This window comes from Leptinotarsa decemlineata, unplaced genomic scaffold (genome assembly GCF_025532065.1).
Source record: "Leptinotarsa decemlineata unplaced genomic scaffold, Ldec_3_MD MMD2_tig00000133_RagTag_RagTag, whole genome shotgun sequence".
Classification (NCBI taxonomy): domain Eukaryota; kingdom Metazoa; phylum Arthropoda; class Insecta; order Coleoptera; family Chrysomelidae; genus Leptinotarsa; species Leptinotarsa decemlineata.
The window spans coordinates 6,308,834-6,328,222 of record NW_027412542.1 but is presented as its reverse complement, the minus strand read 5'-3'; the positions used below and the strand labels follow the sequence as shown (position 1 = coordinate 6,328,222).

Here is a 19,389-nt window from a genome sequence, read left to right as displayed (position 1 = left end):
TTTGATAAGCCAAGGTCTCCAATGTTATTGTAAAAGACCCCATGCATTGGCTTATTCTTGTGTCTCCGCAGAAGTAAGGTGATCTCTGCGGATTTTATCTGAGCTTTTTGCTGAACGGGTTCCAACTCGGTGACAGGGTTGTGGTCACCTCGCACAGAGTCGAAAACTATACCGAGTTCATCAGCTGCTCGGGCAGCTGCCCTGAAGAGAAATGCTCCAATTCCTGCTCTCTCATGGTCACGGACCACGCAGAGAAGGGAATCGGAACTCCTGACGACTTTACAGGCTGTATCCAGTACCATTCTGTCATGTAGACACTCCAAACTCAAAAGTCCACGGCCTCCCTGTTGTCGGGGGAAGTACAATCGAGGAACGGACGATTTGGGATGCAAACTCCTATAGAGATGCATCATTTTTCGGGTCTTTACGTCGAGTTGATACAGCTCCTCCCGAGTCCACTTCACTTATACAAATGAGTAGAGTAAGATTGGAACGGCAAGCATATTTGTTGCAGCAACTTCCCGACAGTTCCGATGACCAGATCTGTTGTGCTGATACTTGCCGCGGAGAGAGTTTTTCACTGCTGTTACCTCGTGTGAGTGGCGTTGTTCCACCCCGGGGTAAGTATACGTCTTTCCGGCATCCAGATGGTGTAGGATGCTTCCATCTACGAGCTGCACATCCTCTCCGTCGTCCTCTTTCGAAATGGACCATTGCATCATTATTATTATTAAAAGTGAAAAGTAATAAATGCTCATTATAAATGCAAAACTTCAACAGATTGCTGACACAAAAATTTTGTGATTTGATTATGATTTATATATCTTCATTCGGTCCACCCTACTTTTGTATCGCAAACGCGTTGCTAAGAAAATATTTTATGAGCTTTTAAGTCTTTTTGAACCCGCAGTAGCGTGCATTTGGAAATTTATTGAAAATACTAGTTGAAACAAATAACTATGTTTATTCATTCATATATAATTGATATTTTATAACATTTCAGTAGGATTATAAAAAAAATATAGTGTGTTTCATATATTGCCCTTTTCTTTTATAAAATGTTCAATACATATTCGCAATTTTTCGAAACCGAAAATATTTGAAACCTCCTTGAAAAGTATTTTGACAGTTTTTATTTAAAATGTGTTTCTTCCTACAACGAAACGCTTCACTTGTTTCCAAACGATTTCGAAATGATAGGCAGACTCATAATAATAACACTGGTCTACAGTAGTTTTGTTGCCCTAGATATAAGATCGATTTTGGGTGTATTTATACTTACAATTCATGAAATTTCAATGGTTTTGTAAGATTTGCTCTCGTTTTCTTTTAAATATTTATTTTCATTTTACATTACAAAAATTCGAGAACAAGAAACAAAATAACAGATATATTTATAATCTCTGTTTTATCTGGAAAAAAATATGATACTTTGAGTAAATAGAGAGGGAAATTTCGAAAACATGTTATATTTCCATGAAACGCCTTTTAAGAGCTTTTCTTTTATAATTTTTCAGAGGACAATCTCTTTTTAAAGACCAGCAGTAATCGCCCATCATGTGAAAATCCCATCGACCCTGATATCTTTCTTTCATTACTTTTAGATCCTGGTGGAACCGCTCTCCCTGCTCCTCACTATAATTTCCTAAATTATCTGGAAATTTATCCAAATGGTTGCGAAGATAGTGTAACTTGATACTCATATTTGTTCCTAGAATCTGAAAGTTTGTCAACATATTTTGTACAATTTCTTCATAATTTGGTGCTTTATGATTACCTAGGAAATTTTCGACTACCATCACAAAACTTTCCCAAGCTTTACTTTCCGGAACATTCATAACTTTAATAAAATCAGTGTCTTTCATCAATTGACGTATTTGAGGACCATCAAATATTCCACCTTTCAGCTTTTCCATACTAAGTTTTGGAAATTTTCTACAAATATATTTAAAACAATCTCCTTCCTTGTCCAAACCTTTTACGAATTGCTTTATCATTCCTAACTTAATATGCAACGGTGGAAGTATAATTTGTCTCTGCTCACCAACGGCTCTCTTATTACATTAGCTTTACCGAAGCTTGAAGAATTTCTTTCAGACCAAACATCTTGTTCCCAATGACGTTGCTTTGCTCTACTGTCCCACATACAAATGAAGCAAGGGTATTTCGTGTATCCACTTTGTTGACCAAGTAAAAAATTAACCATTTTTAAATCCACACAGATCAACTATTGATGCTCCGAGAAATTGATTTTTTCTAAAACTAATTTGGCATTTTCATAATCTTCTTTGAATTTTGTAGAATGGGCAATTGGAATTGATGCAAATATATTTCCATTATGCAGTAAAACGCATTTTAAACTTCTTTTACAGCTATCAATAAAAATACGCCACTTAGTAGGTTTGTATTCTTTCAAACACATGTCCAGAAGCAGCTTCGCAATATTATTACAGTATACCAATCCTTCATTTTCATCAAAAAATTGTAATAGTTCACTTTCTCGCGATCTGTACGTTGTAATTGTAACTGTCGGTGGCAATACATTCTTTTCTTTCAATCTTGAAGCTAACAGTTCTGGTCCTCGTTTTGATAAATTTAGATCACGTATTAAATCACTGAGTTCATTTTGAGAAAACAACTTTGGCGTAGATGTTTCACCCTCCTATTCACTTCCACTGGTAGACTGATTCGATTTCTGTGAATTTGGCAACATCATTGCTTCTGAGGGCATGCGAATCACTTTTGAAACATAAATAGGCCGAGGGAGATTTTCACTGTGTAAAACAGGACATTTTGTAGACTGTAAGTCTGGATATCTCCACGTTTGATTTCGATTAAAACCTTTAGCATCTACTACGCAAAAGTTACAATCATCGAAATCATAGGAATACCAAAGTCTAATCCAGAATGTTCTCCTTTTTTCCACAACCGCAAAGACTCAACGCAAGACTTACAAACTTTATTAGGAATCCATGATTTATCTAATTTGTCCATTTTAAAACCGGAATATTCAGCATAAGTTTCCTTAACAAATCCTGTGATATTTCTTTTTTGTTTTTCTGATATATAAATACCACAAATATTACAGAATAAATCACTACTATATTTGCACTTCCTTCGTGACAAACTCATGTTTGAAAAGACAAGATAAATATATTAGAACGGACACTCAACAATTGAAACAAAATATTGACAACTTATCCAGATTTCCGTGTTAGTAATTCAATATTATCAAATAACTGAGTTCTCAGCTGTTTTGCAGAGCAAGGAGCCCGAGAAGTGGGGATCACGTGATGTTTGTACGCGCAAAGAAGTTGCGCAGAAGCCTAATCATGACTGAGAAAATACTTTTTTTTTACTAACAAGCCGATTATTATTAAAAATACAAGATACGTAAAAATCATAAAAAATAGAGCACATTCAGTACTTTCATAAATATATTCGTGATTTAGGCACTCGAAAACATAAAAATTTGCAAAAATATACAGGGCAACACAAAAAAATTTTTTTTTTGTAGAGCTGTGTAATATATCGTTTCTGTGCCATATTCCGAACGTCCTACGAACAGTATATCTTTCTCTATCATACTTTCATCTAATAGCATGTTTTTTGTCGATGCCACCCTTTTTTTAATTCGCTTTTCTCCATGTATTAGTTGGTAATCTTTAAACTTTTTTCGAATAACTTGCATTATCCAGCACAAACGCAGAGTTAGGTGGAATGAGGTCTACCATTTGCTCAACATATATCACCCTTTAGACATGAAGGGTGATATATTTGACATAACCTTTCGACTCAAACACCAGTAAACCGTATACTTAACAAGTTGTAATACGTAGTAGTTCGTTGAATATGGTGTTTTTGGCGATTCAGATAATTATTTGCAAATTATTTGGAAATTACCGGGAATAGAAACTGTATTGATCCACATATAATAATAAGAAAAAATAAGTTCACTGAACAGAAACATGATTTCTCACCCCTATTTTTAGAAATATTACGGGGTGTCATTCAGTTAATTAGCTAATTTCACAACATTGAATTTCTTTTCAATTATAATGACTCTAGACTTATTTGCTTCATTCCGTCAACAGAAGTGATTACAAAGTTAACGTTAGCATCAGAATGAGCAGATCAATGTCGCCGGGAAGTTTTTTTTTGACGGAAACGACGCAGGTGAGAGAGAAAAAGTAAGTTGATTGGACAGAAATGAACAGACAGAAATTATTTGCCGGTGTGGAAATGGTCGAGGACTGAAATCCGTCTACCAATAATACTGGTTGGTGAATATTTACATGCAAATCACATTCTTACACAACTCAATCTGTTCCGTGAACAGTTCATAGATTTTTATAGAAAAATAGGTCATGAAAACAATTCTCAACTGAACTTTCTCTTTTGTGAGTTTTTTACTTTGGTACATTTTTTATACGACTTCTTTATATGTATTAAGGAAATGATAAAATTTTTATTAACATTATAACCAATAATTATCATTATTGAGTAACCGGAAAGGGTGTGATTATTCTGCTTTTTTATTCAAATTTTTGTAAATATAATATGTAATAATGAAACACGGAGTCTCGTGGTGGCCATGGTAGTGGACAGACGTACTGATAACGTCCGTTCACAAAGAAGGTACGCGGATGCCATGTGCTATCGTGGCGCTCCGTTTTGTGTCGTGCTAGTCCATTGTAATAAATACTGAAATGTATGAGAGTTTTTAAAAAGTGAAGTTTAAGGGCCTCTTTATTCACACCGGTATCCAGGCCGGAGTGGTTCGGATAACCACGTAAAGGGGCCATGTATGTGAATTCAAAAATCACAAGGTCTCCTGAAAAGGAGGCGACCCAATAAATATATATGTAAAAAATTCAAAAGGTCTACTGAGCAGGAGGCGACAATAAAAAAGTACATTGTTTTTTATTATAAAAAGTGTGACAAAAAAGGAGTGGCAGCATTGCTTCTAGAAAGACCGCTGCGCCCCCTCCCGACGAAGCTTCTTTCAAATTGATGTCAATTTGATAGTAGGAGCCTGGACAAATGCGCCTGAGTGGGAAGCAACGTCCATAAAATTAGAGAGAGAGAAAAAATGAAACACAGGCGAAAGTGTAAAATAGTGTTTATTTCTCATATGATTCAAAAGATGTACTTTCTGTTTTGCAGTGTAAGGGCATTGTTGGCATTTGAATGCGGGTTCCTTGTCACACTCATACGCTCGATGTCTCATTAGATTTCGACGATGTCTATAACGTTTTCCACAAGTATGACATGAAAATGCTGGAACTGGAAAGTCCAAAAATTATCTGATTAGACATAATTTTCTATCGAAAAGATTTGTTTTAGTAGTTAGTTTGTGAAAAAAAAACTTTTTTGAAAAAATAACGCTTAGTATGTAACACAAATTTATGATATTTCAGTAAGAATCTTTAGTCATCTAGAAATTATTCTGAAGTCCGTGACAATTTGCGGTTCAGTTGGAACATTCACTTGTTTGTAACTTCAATTGTGCAACCAAACAGTATACAGTGTCATCCCCAAAGTATGCACAATATGGGAAACTTATTTATTAAGGGTTTTTAAACAAAATGTTATTCTTGATAAAAGTTTGTGCATCCCACAAAACTGAACATGCATCAACAAAATATAGTAAAACACATGTAATATACGAGGAGCCTTCAAATATTTGATTTTGAGACAAGAGTAAAGTACTATTATTTTGAAAAATCTTGGGAAATGTTATTCAGAAAAGTTGTTCAGCAATAAAAAATACATTTAGATTACAAGTCATGGCTATTCAAGCGAAGTTTTATTTTTCTACCCATTTTTTTTAATGGGAACTAAGAAAAAAAATGGCTAAAACGATAAATAGACAGCATCCTGTATACGACGTTTATTTTGAAAGCCTGTAATGTTACGAAGTACACAACTATGCTGTTAACCACGGTCAATTTTTTGAGGAGTGAAATAATTTTCAGTTTTCGGTGCAAAGTTATTTTCATTTTTTGTTAACACCAGAAATTACTCAAAATTATACTCTATTGTAACAAGAACTCAATATTCAATAATATTAAATCACAAAACATTAAAATAAAGTAGGTATTTCGGAACAAACTCATTGATTCTCTGGAGATTTTCTTGTCCAAAATAATTCTCCAAAACATTCTCCAGATAATCAATGAGTTTGTTCCAAAACACTTATTAAAAATTGATGTTTTGTGATTTGATATTATTGAATATTAAGTTCTTGGTACAATACTGTATAATTTTGAGTAACTTTCGGTGTTAGCATAAAAATAACTTAGCACTGCAAACTTACAAAATTATTTAACTCCTCAAACAAATTGACCTTGGTTAACACCATGGTTGTGTAATTTGTAATATTGCAGGGTTTTGAAATAAACCGTCATATACAAACTGCTGTCTATTTATCGTTTTGCAAATTTTCATTTTCGTAGTCCTCATTTAAAAAAAGTGGGTAAAAAAATAAAAGTTAACTTAGATGGCCATGACTTGAAATATAGAGGTATTTTTCAATGCTGAACAACTTTTCTGAATAACATTTCCCGACATTTTCCAAAATAAGAGTACTTTACTCTTGTCTCCTCGTATATTACGTGTGATTTATTGTAGTTTGTTGGTGCATGTTTAGTTTTAGGGGATGCACAAACTTTAATCAGTAATAACTTTTTGTCGAAAAACCTTTAATAAGTAAGTTTCCCATATGGTGCATACTTTGGGGATGACACTGTATATGCAATTCCAAAAATTGGGATTTTTTTAACTCTTCAAGTACTTATATCAAATAGATGGTAGTAAACACTATTTTAACGAATAGAATATGCTGTGATCATCAACGAAAAACAGACAGTGTAGTGAAAATAAAACATTTGCAATAGAAAACATTCCTGTGTCGTATTTTGATTTTCACTATCAAAAGTTTACAGAACCATGACACGTGTTTCGCTATATAATAGACTGGTTGTTGTCCGCGGCTTCGGCCCCGTAGAATTTGGTTTGTCGCGTTGAGTTTCGTGACAGACCATTTCAAACAAATAGTAACAATATTTTTTATTAACCCAAACCTTCCGGTTTCCAACTCGAAAACTGACGAAATTCAATACAATCTTCGAACCCCTATTTTTCCCCCTTGGGGGTGGAAATTTCTGATTCCCTTTATTGATTCTTATTTACGCTATACAAAGAACCGACCTGCATATTTCAAGATTCCAGGTTCAGTAACTTCGGCTATACGTTAATATAAGGCGGGCAATAGCTAGTAGTTTATATTTTTTCGTTAAAAATCCAGTAACTTAAAAACTATGCCAACTGCACTAATAGCTTCAAGAATCGAATTATGTTACATATAAAGAAATTCGCAAAACTAGCATAACTGTCAACGACGTCCGCCCACACGCGTCTGCCCGCGTTCGGGTTACGTTTTGGCGATGACGCTTCATTGCTTAGACCTATACCTCTACCCCCGCGCATCGTCCCCCGTTGTTTTGTCCACCGTCGTCCTACAGTTGACGCGACGCGTAATAGCTTACTGCGTTGCGTTAAGTTAATCTTATCGTGATAACTTTCAAACGATTTGTCCGTGTTACTTAGTGTAATGGACAAAGTTTATCCATGTTAAAAACTTAAAACTACAATTGAAAAACATACGGAACGATAATGTTTTGTTTTTAATACAATTGCACAAAAAAAAAAGGGAACTAGGGTACATTTATTGAAAGCCACAAATAATCCTTCAAAGAGCCGCATGTGGCTCGCGAGCCGCAGGTTGGCCCCCCAGGCCTGAAGTGTCCATTGAATACTGCCAGAACAATGCTGGGGCGAGACATCGGTGTTGAAATTTTTCTTAAAATTTGAAAGCTTATTATAGTACCTGAAAATAAGCAACTTTGCCACAATTCAATCCATATATAAACTAGCATTTGAATTGCTATACATATTATTGTTTAATTGGCAGTGGTACTGGTGATGAATATCATTTTAAAGCTTGTGGTACCATCGATTCAGTTCTAAAAACAATAGACTGTGAAAAAGTGTCAATATTAGTAGACAATTGAGATACATATTCGACAAAAACGTTTGGTACATCAACTGTTGAACGTTTGTACAAGCAATGGTGAATAAGATATTATGTCCCCCATATACCCCACCTAATACAAATCAAGAATATTTGTCTGAAATATAAAGTTTATGGAGTGACGATAGCCTGGTGGGTTGACGTGGATGGTTTGCTTCACTCACTGAATCGACCGCCGTGTGAACCGGTGATTCAAACCGCAAGGCCGGACGATCAATTTTCACTTCCTATTGTCCAACCCATGTTAGGAATCACACGTTGAAAAGTAAGACCTTGTTAGTTCTTAGCTCGCACAAATGTCGATTTTTGAGAGTTGTTGTTCGTAGGGGGCAACAGCTGGTTATCGGATGGAACAAATTTTGACAGATGTTTCCAACAGATACAATTATTGGGGACAGAGTAATTGTAAAGTATTGACAAATTATGAATGGCAACACATTCATTGGACACCTTCGATTTACTTTCAGAAAAAAATTGTTTCAGAAAAAGATTGAAAGAGTGCATAATTGAAATAACTCACTTTAGACATATATCAAACTAAATGAGCTAAATTCGAAGTTCAAGAGCAGTACAGTGAACTTCGTTTTTTTGTAATATACTCATCCAATCTTAAAAGTTTCTACATTTTCCTCTAGCCAATTTAATGTGGTTTTTCTGTTGAAAAAAACTGAAAATGGTGGATTCATCCTTGAAGTGTCTAATTCAAACAAAAATATTAAGAAAAATAATAAAATATCGGATGGAACCCAGAAAAACAATGATTTATGGTTATTTCACTTGTTTATTCACATATTTTGTATTGAATATCGTTTCATGGCAATACATATGGTAAATGTTTTCTATATATGACTTTTAATATCACACATATCCATCCCCGTCAAACTAACTACTCAGACTTCAAAATGATATTTTAATGGTTGATATTATGCTTGTTATAAAGGTGCGACACTAAATTAATTTTCTGCTTGGCAGAGTATGTGCAATGCTGACATTTGAATAATGGTTCTTTACCACACTCATAAGTTTTGTGTCTGAGGAGGGTTCGTCGGTGTTTATATTTTCTCCCGCAGGTAGTGCATGAAAATTCAACTGAAAAAAAATTATACTGATCAGAACAAAATTACCTACTGAGGAATAATTTTTTAAGTCTATATATACTTTTTATCTTCAGTAATCTTGCAAAATTTTAGCCACGTTTCACACAATAAAAGAATATTATGTGCTTGCTGGTTAGATTTCTATAATAATCATTGGGTGTTTTTGTTTCGAAAGTGAATCTAAAGATTTATTGCTGTTTTGAATATCTATATTGTTTACACTCATTCAGTGTATTACAGTAAATACAAAATAATAAGTAATCATGTACATAATATGTATATATAACTTCTATTATATGCGAGCGCTTTCTATAGCTGGCTGTGCTATATATATATATATATATATATATATATATATATATATATATATATATATATATATATATATATATATATATATATATATATATATATATATATATATATATATTTTAGGGACAGTCTTTGCTGACTAGTTAAGAACAAAACTTGGGAATTATCTTTGGGTGATCAGCAGAACGGAAGTGTACTCTTATAACACAAGTTATTTCAATATTTCGATAAAATTTATGTTATTTTATTGTTTTGTGCATCTCTCTTTGTTCTTAAACCACATGGTTTTTACCGGAAATTCCATAATTTTAAAACATATAACGATTTTTAGTAAATTTTAATTCAATATTCTTCTTTGTATCCATCAAGGACACCCTGTACATATATTGAAACCCACAGCTTTGAACGGAAACAATCAAATAAGAGTGGGAAATTCAAATATTAAGATTCTCACATCAAAATGCATCGAAATACGAAAAACTGATAACCGATATAGGTTAGAAAGAAATTTCAGATGAAATTAAATTAACATCTGTGATGAAAACACGAAAAAGGCATAATAAACTAATTATTATTTAGGAATGATGTAAAATTCAAAATTTATTGTTGTAAATCACTTCCTTAGAAACTGACATTAAGTGATGCTTTTGGAAAATATTTATATTTACATAAAAGTGAGGTTAACTATTTTTGTACGAAACTATAAAATGAAAATGTATCTAAATTTAAGAGCCAATGTTAAATTAGTAGAATAGATAATTTTCCTGATAAAGAAGTTGAAAATTTGTATATGTGAAAATTGATAGATGGTAACTAGGGGAACAAGATAGATTTTCAATTTTTTTATCAACAACGGGATTCTTCCTGAGGCAACGAAAGAGACCCCACGCTGAATTTTTCTCTCCTTAAAATTTTAAATATATAGTATATAAATTAAGAAGTAAACTGAATAGTAGTCAATAGTGATTTGTAATAATAAATTCAGTGAAAAAACCTACCAGTCCAGCCAAGTCCAGTAAGATATCCATGAGTTCCAGCTTCGCAGAAATATCACACCACACACATACCAGCGTTGGAGGAAAGCAAGGTATTCACCTATACCATTTCTAAATAATATATGCATATATTAATGAAAATACCCAAGAACTCAACACGACCATAAAAATAGAAGTGTGAACCAAATATTTAAGTCTGCCGAATTACAGTGATCTGCAATTATAAACTGACATTTACCAAATGAGGCTGATGGCTGATGAGGCCATATATATATATATATATATATATATATATATATATATATATATATATATATATATATATATATATATAACTTTTCGTTAGAAAATTCTGTAATGTTCCGATGATCATCTTGTGCTTGTTTCATCAATTTTTTTATGATCACTTTTGAAAGCGGTGATAGTTTTACGTTATATGCTCACTGTCAACAGTATATATCGACCGCATACTGAACACTGAGTCATGTCCGGAGTACGGCTAGCGCTGTGTGTTAGAGTGAGGAGAAAGAAAACCAGATATACTGGCGCCGTAATGCGTTACGTTATCAAGCGGTTTATCCTCCCATCATGGAATTATAATACCAAATGAGAGACATAACCGCACTACAAAAAATCATTTGATTGACGATAGAGAGTGTGCAGAAATTGGATATTTGCATGTTTTTCTATGTCAATGAGACCCTTGTATAAAAGCTGAAAATGAAAAAATTGAAAAATATTATTAACAAAAAATGAAAAATGAAAATCAAAAGATTTCAAACCAAGTTACGTCACGACGTTTCGATTGTTAGTATCCAGTCATCACCCAAAGACGATTTTGGATACTAACAATCGAAACGTTGTGAAGTAACTTGGTTTGGAATCTTTTAATTTTTATTTTTCATTTTTTTTTCAACTCTTGTATCTTATCGATATCAAAATGTACTCATTTATTCAAGATGCGTTTCACTACACGGCAGTTTCAACAGTTGAACTGGTATGTCAACCTATTCTACAATGAGTTTTATATAACAGAATGAGAACAGGTAATTTGTAAATATGTTAATACTTGGCATTTTATGAAAACAAATTCAACAACGGTGAATAAGTTATTGCGTAAATTCAAAGTATTTTTCACCCAGGATTTTTTTTTTAATTTATCAGTAACTTGTATTCAATAATCTTGCTTATGGGAAAAGAGCTAAGAAATTATATAGATACGGAGACTCAAATCTCCGTCTTCAGAAATGGATCTTGTCTTTTTTTAGTTCGTTTTATTTGCAGAACGTCCTGTAAATGGCAAAGGAGTTTTGAAATGTGAAATATGTCAATGTTGTTGATTGTTCTCTGAAACTGTTATGCAAGGTGTTTTCTGATATTAGTCTATTGTGATTTCGTCACTATGATTGAAAGCCAAGATTTTAGCCTCCGAAACGTTAAGATGAGTATCTATATAAATTCTTAGCCATTTCGTTTGATAATCAAGATTATTGACAAGGAGAAGTTATTGAAGAATAAAACATTTTTCATTATGAAAAATTATTCGAATTTACGCAGTAACTCATTAGAGCGAACTAAATAGTTTCTTCGGTCTACACCTGTATGGAAATCTCAATTACAATTTTCATATTTTTTCAAATTGTGAAAGGTGAAAAAACCCAAAAAAGGTCGATAACACTCTGATTTCCTTAACTGAATACGAATATTTTCAAATGACTTTGAAAAAATTGTTTAATTATGTTTATTCTTGTAATATTAATCAACATTGAAACTTTTGTGAGTTTTTAGGATCACATCATCTGCTTCTCTTGACTTACTGTGAATGAAGCTCAAATGGGAAGCCAAGTGAAATTTATGCCTGAAGGATGTCCCACATATTTGACAGGCAAAGGCAGGTAACGTCTGGCACTCATATTTCGTATGTCTCCATAATGATCTTGAATGAAGATAACGGCGTCCACAAATATTGCACGTAAATTTGCCTACGAATATATAGAATACTAATTCATTGCCAATATACAGACCAGTGGTATGATGAATGTTAGTTCAGGTACCTTTAATGAAATTAATAGAAACATTTTTGTCTAATTTCCACGAGTTAATTTTATTCATACGACCGGTTTCGGGTTTAACCCCATTATCTTGTATATAAAAATAAAATGTGAAATTTGAAAACCCGGTTATATAGACAGATTTTTGGTTTCCAATTTCACATTTTAGTTTTATATACATGACAATTCATTACCACAAAATAAACAAGTCAGCAATCACACATATAAGTACAGGTATATGATTATAAGAAATATGTAATAAGGTATAAGACCATGGTCGTAACTTCGTAACCATATATTCAGTTTCGATTTGATGAGCAATAGTTGCTCTTGATGAGCAACCGACGTTCACATTTTGTTCTGTTACGACTCATCCCTATAATTATTGTACATAATATCACTATCTCGGATGCAGATGCAGATAGTTAACGAACTTGTGATGTACTGTTTGGAACCTTTGGTATAGTAATGAATATTATTGGAGTTCAGTCTCAACACCAAACCGTTATTTTTGACACTACGACACGTGTTTCAATTACCACGTCATCATCTTCAAGAGGAAGATTAAACTCATGAAGATGATCACTTGGTGATTCTTGTCGAGGTGTTAAAAATAATGGTTTCGTGTTGGGACTAAACTCCAGGCAAAATTCATTGTAAACAGAATCAAATCTAAGATAATACCAAACCAGAAAGTTTTATCATTCAAATTAATCAACACATATCAATAAATATTATGCTTTTTTCGTGGGTTTTATAGTAATTAACTACAATATTCAAACCTACTGTTAATACAATCAACCTTTTAACTAACACTTCAATTAATATTCCATTGTCTATCGCCTTGTTAGACCGCTCCGAACCGCACTTTCCGCTGAAGTTGACTATATCGAATTTCACTAGTTCGGACTTCCATTGTCTACTGTATAAAATGATTTGAAATCCCTGAAACAAGTAAAAAAGAATAATTAAAAAAGAATAGTTGAAAATAACAATTATATTAAGCAACAATAAACCTGAAATGAAATGATAGTGAAGTAACCTACAAGTAAAAATATAATAATTGAATAAATAAAAATTAAAGGAATGCAAAAAGAAAATAATAAAAATAAAAAATAAAAAAGTGTAGAGATTCCAAGTCACGTTAGTTCACGACGTTTCGATTGTTGGTATCTACAATCGTCTTCGGGTGATCATATATTTTTACTTGTAGGTTACTTCACTATCATTTCATTTCAGGTTTATTGTTGCTTAATATAATTGTTATTTTCAACTATTCTTTTTTAATTATTCTTTTTTACTTGTTTCAGGGATTTCAAATCATTTTATATAGTAGACAATGGAAGTCCGAACTAGTGAAATTCATCACGAAACATTGTCAATCACCTTCAAACAAACGTTGACTATATCGGTTGACTAGAATGATCGCGAAGAGCTCCAGTTAGGCTGAGCGCGATCTTGGTCACGTCACAATTGATTGACGACCAGCGGCGGCCAATGTTATGTTTTCAGAGGATGGTTCACAACCATATGAACCCCTCTTTCCAAAAATTTATGTCCACTCTTTCATGTTATACTCTGAAGTCTTCAAAGAAAACTAGTTTGTATTACGAAACATTTTTTAAGTAACTCTTCGTCAGGAACTAGTTGAAAATGAAATTAGAAGGGATTTTCCACTGGCTACTGCTTTCTCTATCGGTGATAACAAATATGAAGCAAAATCTACCATTTTACTTCATTCTTTAGATTCAGACAAGGTTGAAGAATTCGGTTTTATTCAAAGATTCCTCTACTCTTTTTCTTCAAACGTATTTTCTTCAAAAGTCTAATCTCACACTTGTGATGATGCAGTTTTTCCTGAAGAATGCAATATTGCCGAAACTGCATGCAACTTTTAGTTTTTCAGGAGTCTGACAACCGGATTTATTGTGAGTGATGTTGCTTCGCCCCAAGGCGTCTCTTTGGGATTCAGATAGTGGTATAGGTTTTTAAAGCACATTATCTCAATGTTTTAAGGCGGATTTTTACCAAACGGACTCGCTTGCGATTAGTTTTGTTTTCAAAAACAGAAACAACACACATATTTTAGTTTCGGAAACCAACTCGAAACAACACCACACAGAAAAAACCAGCCTGAGTCGCGTGTTTGGACGAAGTTCTTATAATGGGCTGTGGTTTTTTATGATCGAATATTTTGAGCAAAAGCAAATAAATCTAAGATACTGGATGAGATCATTGTTAAGAAGTTGAAATATGGAACGGATAAAATTATGACAGATTTCATAAATGATGACAAAGGAATGAATGGAGAACTGAAATTAACGAAGTTCATACCCACCACAGATTAACACTTCAAAATGAAGTAATGTCACATGGAGTCACACACAAAAACAAAATAGAGAACTGAATAGTTGTTTGTTGTTGTCGCCGACCATTTCCACATAGCGAACTCTGTTTACAAAACACCGAAACATTTTGTTTTCTTTTCGCCTGCCGATGGGACATTCCGTTGTTGATAAAAACAGTCACCAGCAGCAAGTTTTGAAAAAATTTCTCATTTTGACAACTCAAGTTTTTGTTTTATCGAAATTAACTGTTTTGTTGTGGTTTTGTCCGTTTAATGGATTTCCGTCTTTACACATTTCCACCTCTTGAAATAAACTACAGTACATTTGTGTATTCTGAGCTTTGTACTGAAAGTAGATATGGATGGACCCTTGAACCACAATCAATGTTGAAACATACCACAGGCAATGGAAGCCACCAGGATCGCGTATTCAATATTTTCCAAAAATCAACCACTGCTATTTATGCAACTGACCGTACCTCTGCTCTTCCAGAGTTGCAACCATGTTTGCACTTTTCAGCAGAATTTCTAAGATTCAATGCTCTTCTCAAAATATGCTGAGTTTGTTGGACTACGACGGCTACTATTTATATAAATCTAATACTGAAAAACAGTAAGTTCTTTTCGAAAAATATTTCATTATTTTTCAATAATTATCATTTGACATAACATATCTCCAAAACGTGGGTTTCGAAAGCATTATTAGTTTTTTTGCAGAAGTCATTGGATTCCAAATCACAATGATTTGAAGGCGAACATTTATTTTATTCAGTGTAACTATTGTCTGGGTTTGAAGGCCGTGGATTTTCTGAATTTCTTCTTGACGCTTCTCTGGCGTGAGTGGCTAGCTTCCTCAGAGGTTTATACATCCTGAATTGATATCTTCGATGGCCGGATATTACGGCTGCGTAACGCTATTTATGTTGAATCCTCAGTCAGTTTGGTGTGCTATAACCTCTATCTGGCATAGGTAAATCACGTAAAGCATGTTTATGTTGATTGTTGATTCAGGTATTCTGGTGTAATAATACCTGGATTTGGTAACATGCTGTTTGTTATTCTTGAACTTCTTAGACTGGGATTCCATATTCGATTGAGGTTCACAGCTCCTTTTCTTCTATTGTAGTTATCCGTGTGTTTGTGAATTTCTATTGCTTCCCGTACCAGTCGGCTATGTTATCCCTGGTCAGGGGCAATGATCTCCTGTGGTTTCCTTCACTGAGTGCGTGTTCTACCACAACTGACTTGTTCGTTTGGCCTAGTCTGCAATTTCTTCCATGCTCCTCCAGCCTTGTTCCCATGGATCTTCTGGTGGTTCCGATGTCTACCTTCCCACAAATGCACGGTATGCGATAAACCCCTGTTGCCGATAGTGGGTCCCTTTTGACTTTAGCCGACCTGAAGCTTTGTTGTATCTTTTTGTAGGGTTTGAAAACCGTTCGAATGCCGTGTTTTCCAAGAGTTTTTCAAGTCTGTCTGTGACCCAAAAGATATAAGGTAGATACGTGCGTGCATCCATCTGAGTCTTTTATCCGTTTTGAATCGTAGAACTGTTCAGTTTCATGGCTTTGTTGATCTCGGGCATACCGTATCCATTCGATCTCAAGGTCACATGGAGATGTTCCAGTTCTTCCTCTAGATGCTCTGGTCCACATATTATTTGAGCTTGTTCCGTTAGAGTGGAGATGATTTCTCTCTTTTGTCTAGGACGATGGTTCGATGGTGCGTGCAGGTACCTATCCGTGTGCGTGAGTTTTCGGTGCACTTTGTGGGTTAGTCTAGAACCACATTGTTCGATTAGTACATCAAGGAATGCTATCCGCTGGTCCTGTTCAGTCTCCGGGGTGAAGATTTCCCGAAAAGAAATTGTTATGCTCTATTCAAAATAGTACTTCTAAAAGTACTGCTGTCACACATGACCAGTTTTCCGAAAAATGAACTGCTGTTGGATTTGGCTCATTTTGATATACAGTTGACTGCTGTTTATTTTCCAGCTCATACACATAGATCCATGATTCATTGCTCCAATACATTTTCATACACATATAATACATTTTGTATGGTATTTTTCAATAATTTGTTTGAACCAATCAACACGATCATCTTTTTGAGCTTTTGTTAAATGATGTAGGATTCAAATGAAACAAACCTTTTTTACAGCTGATTGGATATGTGATATTTTAAATAATCCAATGGAACTGATACCTGAAGTCGCCTTAATCTCTCGTTTTTTTTCTGACACAATTTTTTAAACACTGTGAATAACACAAATCGTGATTGACTGACGAAATGTCCTGAAGAAAGTTATGATTAAGAATATCAAACTTCCAATGGTGAACTGTGTTACGGAGGCAGGTATTTACAATTAAGGCAAATGTTTAAAATAAAGAACATATATTTGAGAATATTCGTTTTTCAAACCACAACATACATAACAAGAAGGTCACATCTACTTAATTCAAACCTGTATTCCATGAACTTGACGATAGTGGGCGTTAAGGGTGTACTTCTGGTAGAATTTTTTGTTGCAATATGTGCACTCGAACATTGGCAGCTTCATACATTCGTACTTTATGTGACTCGACAAGTGTCTCCTATGTTTATAGCTCCTTTTGCATTCTTTGCAGAAGTATCTTTGATCTTGAATATTGAAATTCGAAATGTAACCTAAAATCATAATAAGGGTAGTATATTTATGAATAATGAGCTTGCTATTTTTAGGACAAATAATATTTCCAACTATACGAAAAAAATTATGAAAACTTTAGATTTCAATTGTGGTGGGTATAATAATGAACGAATATTAAAAATTTTGATTGAAAATCAAAATTCATCGTGAAATATATGGAGAATAGTCATGAAATGATCTTTTCTGCCGGTTTTCATATTTTATCATGTTTTTCTTTCGAACTCTGGAATTCGACGGTACAATTGAACGAAAGTTCAATGTTTTCATTGTGTTCTGTATGAGGCTGTCATTTGCTCTGGAAAAAAGCCTGCCTCAAGTACCTGAAATGTCGACGAAGTGAAGAAATGAGTAAAAAAACATACCAGCTATGGTTATATTCCCATCATTTGGAGTTGACTACAGTTATCTTGTGATGCACTGTTTGAAACCTTTGGTGTAGTAATTAATATAACTGGAGTTGTTGCCCAACACCAAACCGTTATTCTAACACTTCGACACGAGTTTCGATCACCAAGTGATCCAAACACGTGTCGAAGTGTTGAAATAACGGTTTCATGTTGGGAAAAAACTCCAGTAATATACAGTTATCTTCATAGCTTTAATCTGCTCAAAATTCGCAAAATTTCTGTTTTAATTAGTCATTTTCCAAAGAGATCAAAGTCAAGGCCAATTGAAGTTAGTTATCTTATCTAGTCATCTATCAAATTGTTGATAAGATATGAAGAAGAGTGATTACCATATGTGAAAGTATAAAAAGATGTAGTGTGTCAGAAATTCTACGAATTGAATATGTATAGAACTGAAAATACTAAAAATTACATCGTAAAAATTTAGACGCTGCTGAGATTGCCTCCCACCTTAATTTGCCGTCTGAAACTGAACTGTTAAGTTAACTTGATCCTAGTAAATGAATGCTCTTAGATCCCATCATGAATGATAGCTCCATTATCTGAATGCCGCCCATGAAAATTCTACAGACTACGAGCATATCCACTAAAAAAAAAATCCAATTCGGAGGTTTTTAGTCCATCCAATATAGTATTTCCTAATGGATCACAATATTTCTTTTTTGATTGAATAATGTAACTGATTTTGGGAATCGAAAAGTGCAACTTTCTCCAAGAAACGAACTTTCCGCTTGAAATCACCTTATGTGAATGCAAGAAAATCTGAAAGACACATAAAAAATTATTACATTTTACGCACATTTTACGTTATATTCGATAGATTTGAGTTTGGGACTATAGACTAAGTTTGGGGCTTTGGACGTTGAGGTTTTGGAAAAGCAGTATGCATGATTTATCCAGAATATCCTTTCACCGATTCGGTTGAAATTTCCTACTGTTATTTGAAGTAATAATTCACTTATTCAGCCAGAACTAATTTGAAATTATTAGTTTCAGTGGCACAACAAAATGTCCACCTTCTGATAAAATACACGACTGCAATCGATTTGTCTTTGATTGTCTAACACTTTCAAAAATACCTGGAGTATTTATTATGACATTACAATTGTCAATTATTTGATTGCTCAAGTCAAACACATCTCGTACGGGAGTCTTATAAACAAGAGCCTTCAGATGACCCCATAAATAGAAATCTAGAGGATTATTATCAGTACTGCCTGCTCGCAATTATTCAGGTCCTGTACGACCAATCCAGCGTTCAGGGTAGATGATGTCGATATGTTGACGAACAAGAACACTAAAATGAGCTGGAGCCCCATCTTACAAGTACCGGCACTTCTTCTAACAAAATGGGTGAATGATCTCTTTGCTGAAAAATTATCAATTAATTAATCTT

General features: G+C 33.9%; 1 long non-coding RNA gene across 1 annotated transcript; it reads right to left on the bottom strand.

Moving 5' to 3' along the window:
• Positions 1–17,274: 17,274 nt before the first annotated feature.
• LOC141481267 (uncharacterized) lies at positions 17,275–18,785 on the bottom strand. Its single transcript, XR_012464843.1, has 2 exons — positions 18,406–18,785; positions 17,275–17,564 (listed from the first exon to the last, which is right to left on the bottom strand). It is a non-coding gene; the product is annotated as an uncharacterized lncRNA (long non-coding RNA).
• Between the last annotated feature and the right edge of the window lie 604 nt (positions 18,786–19,389).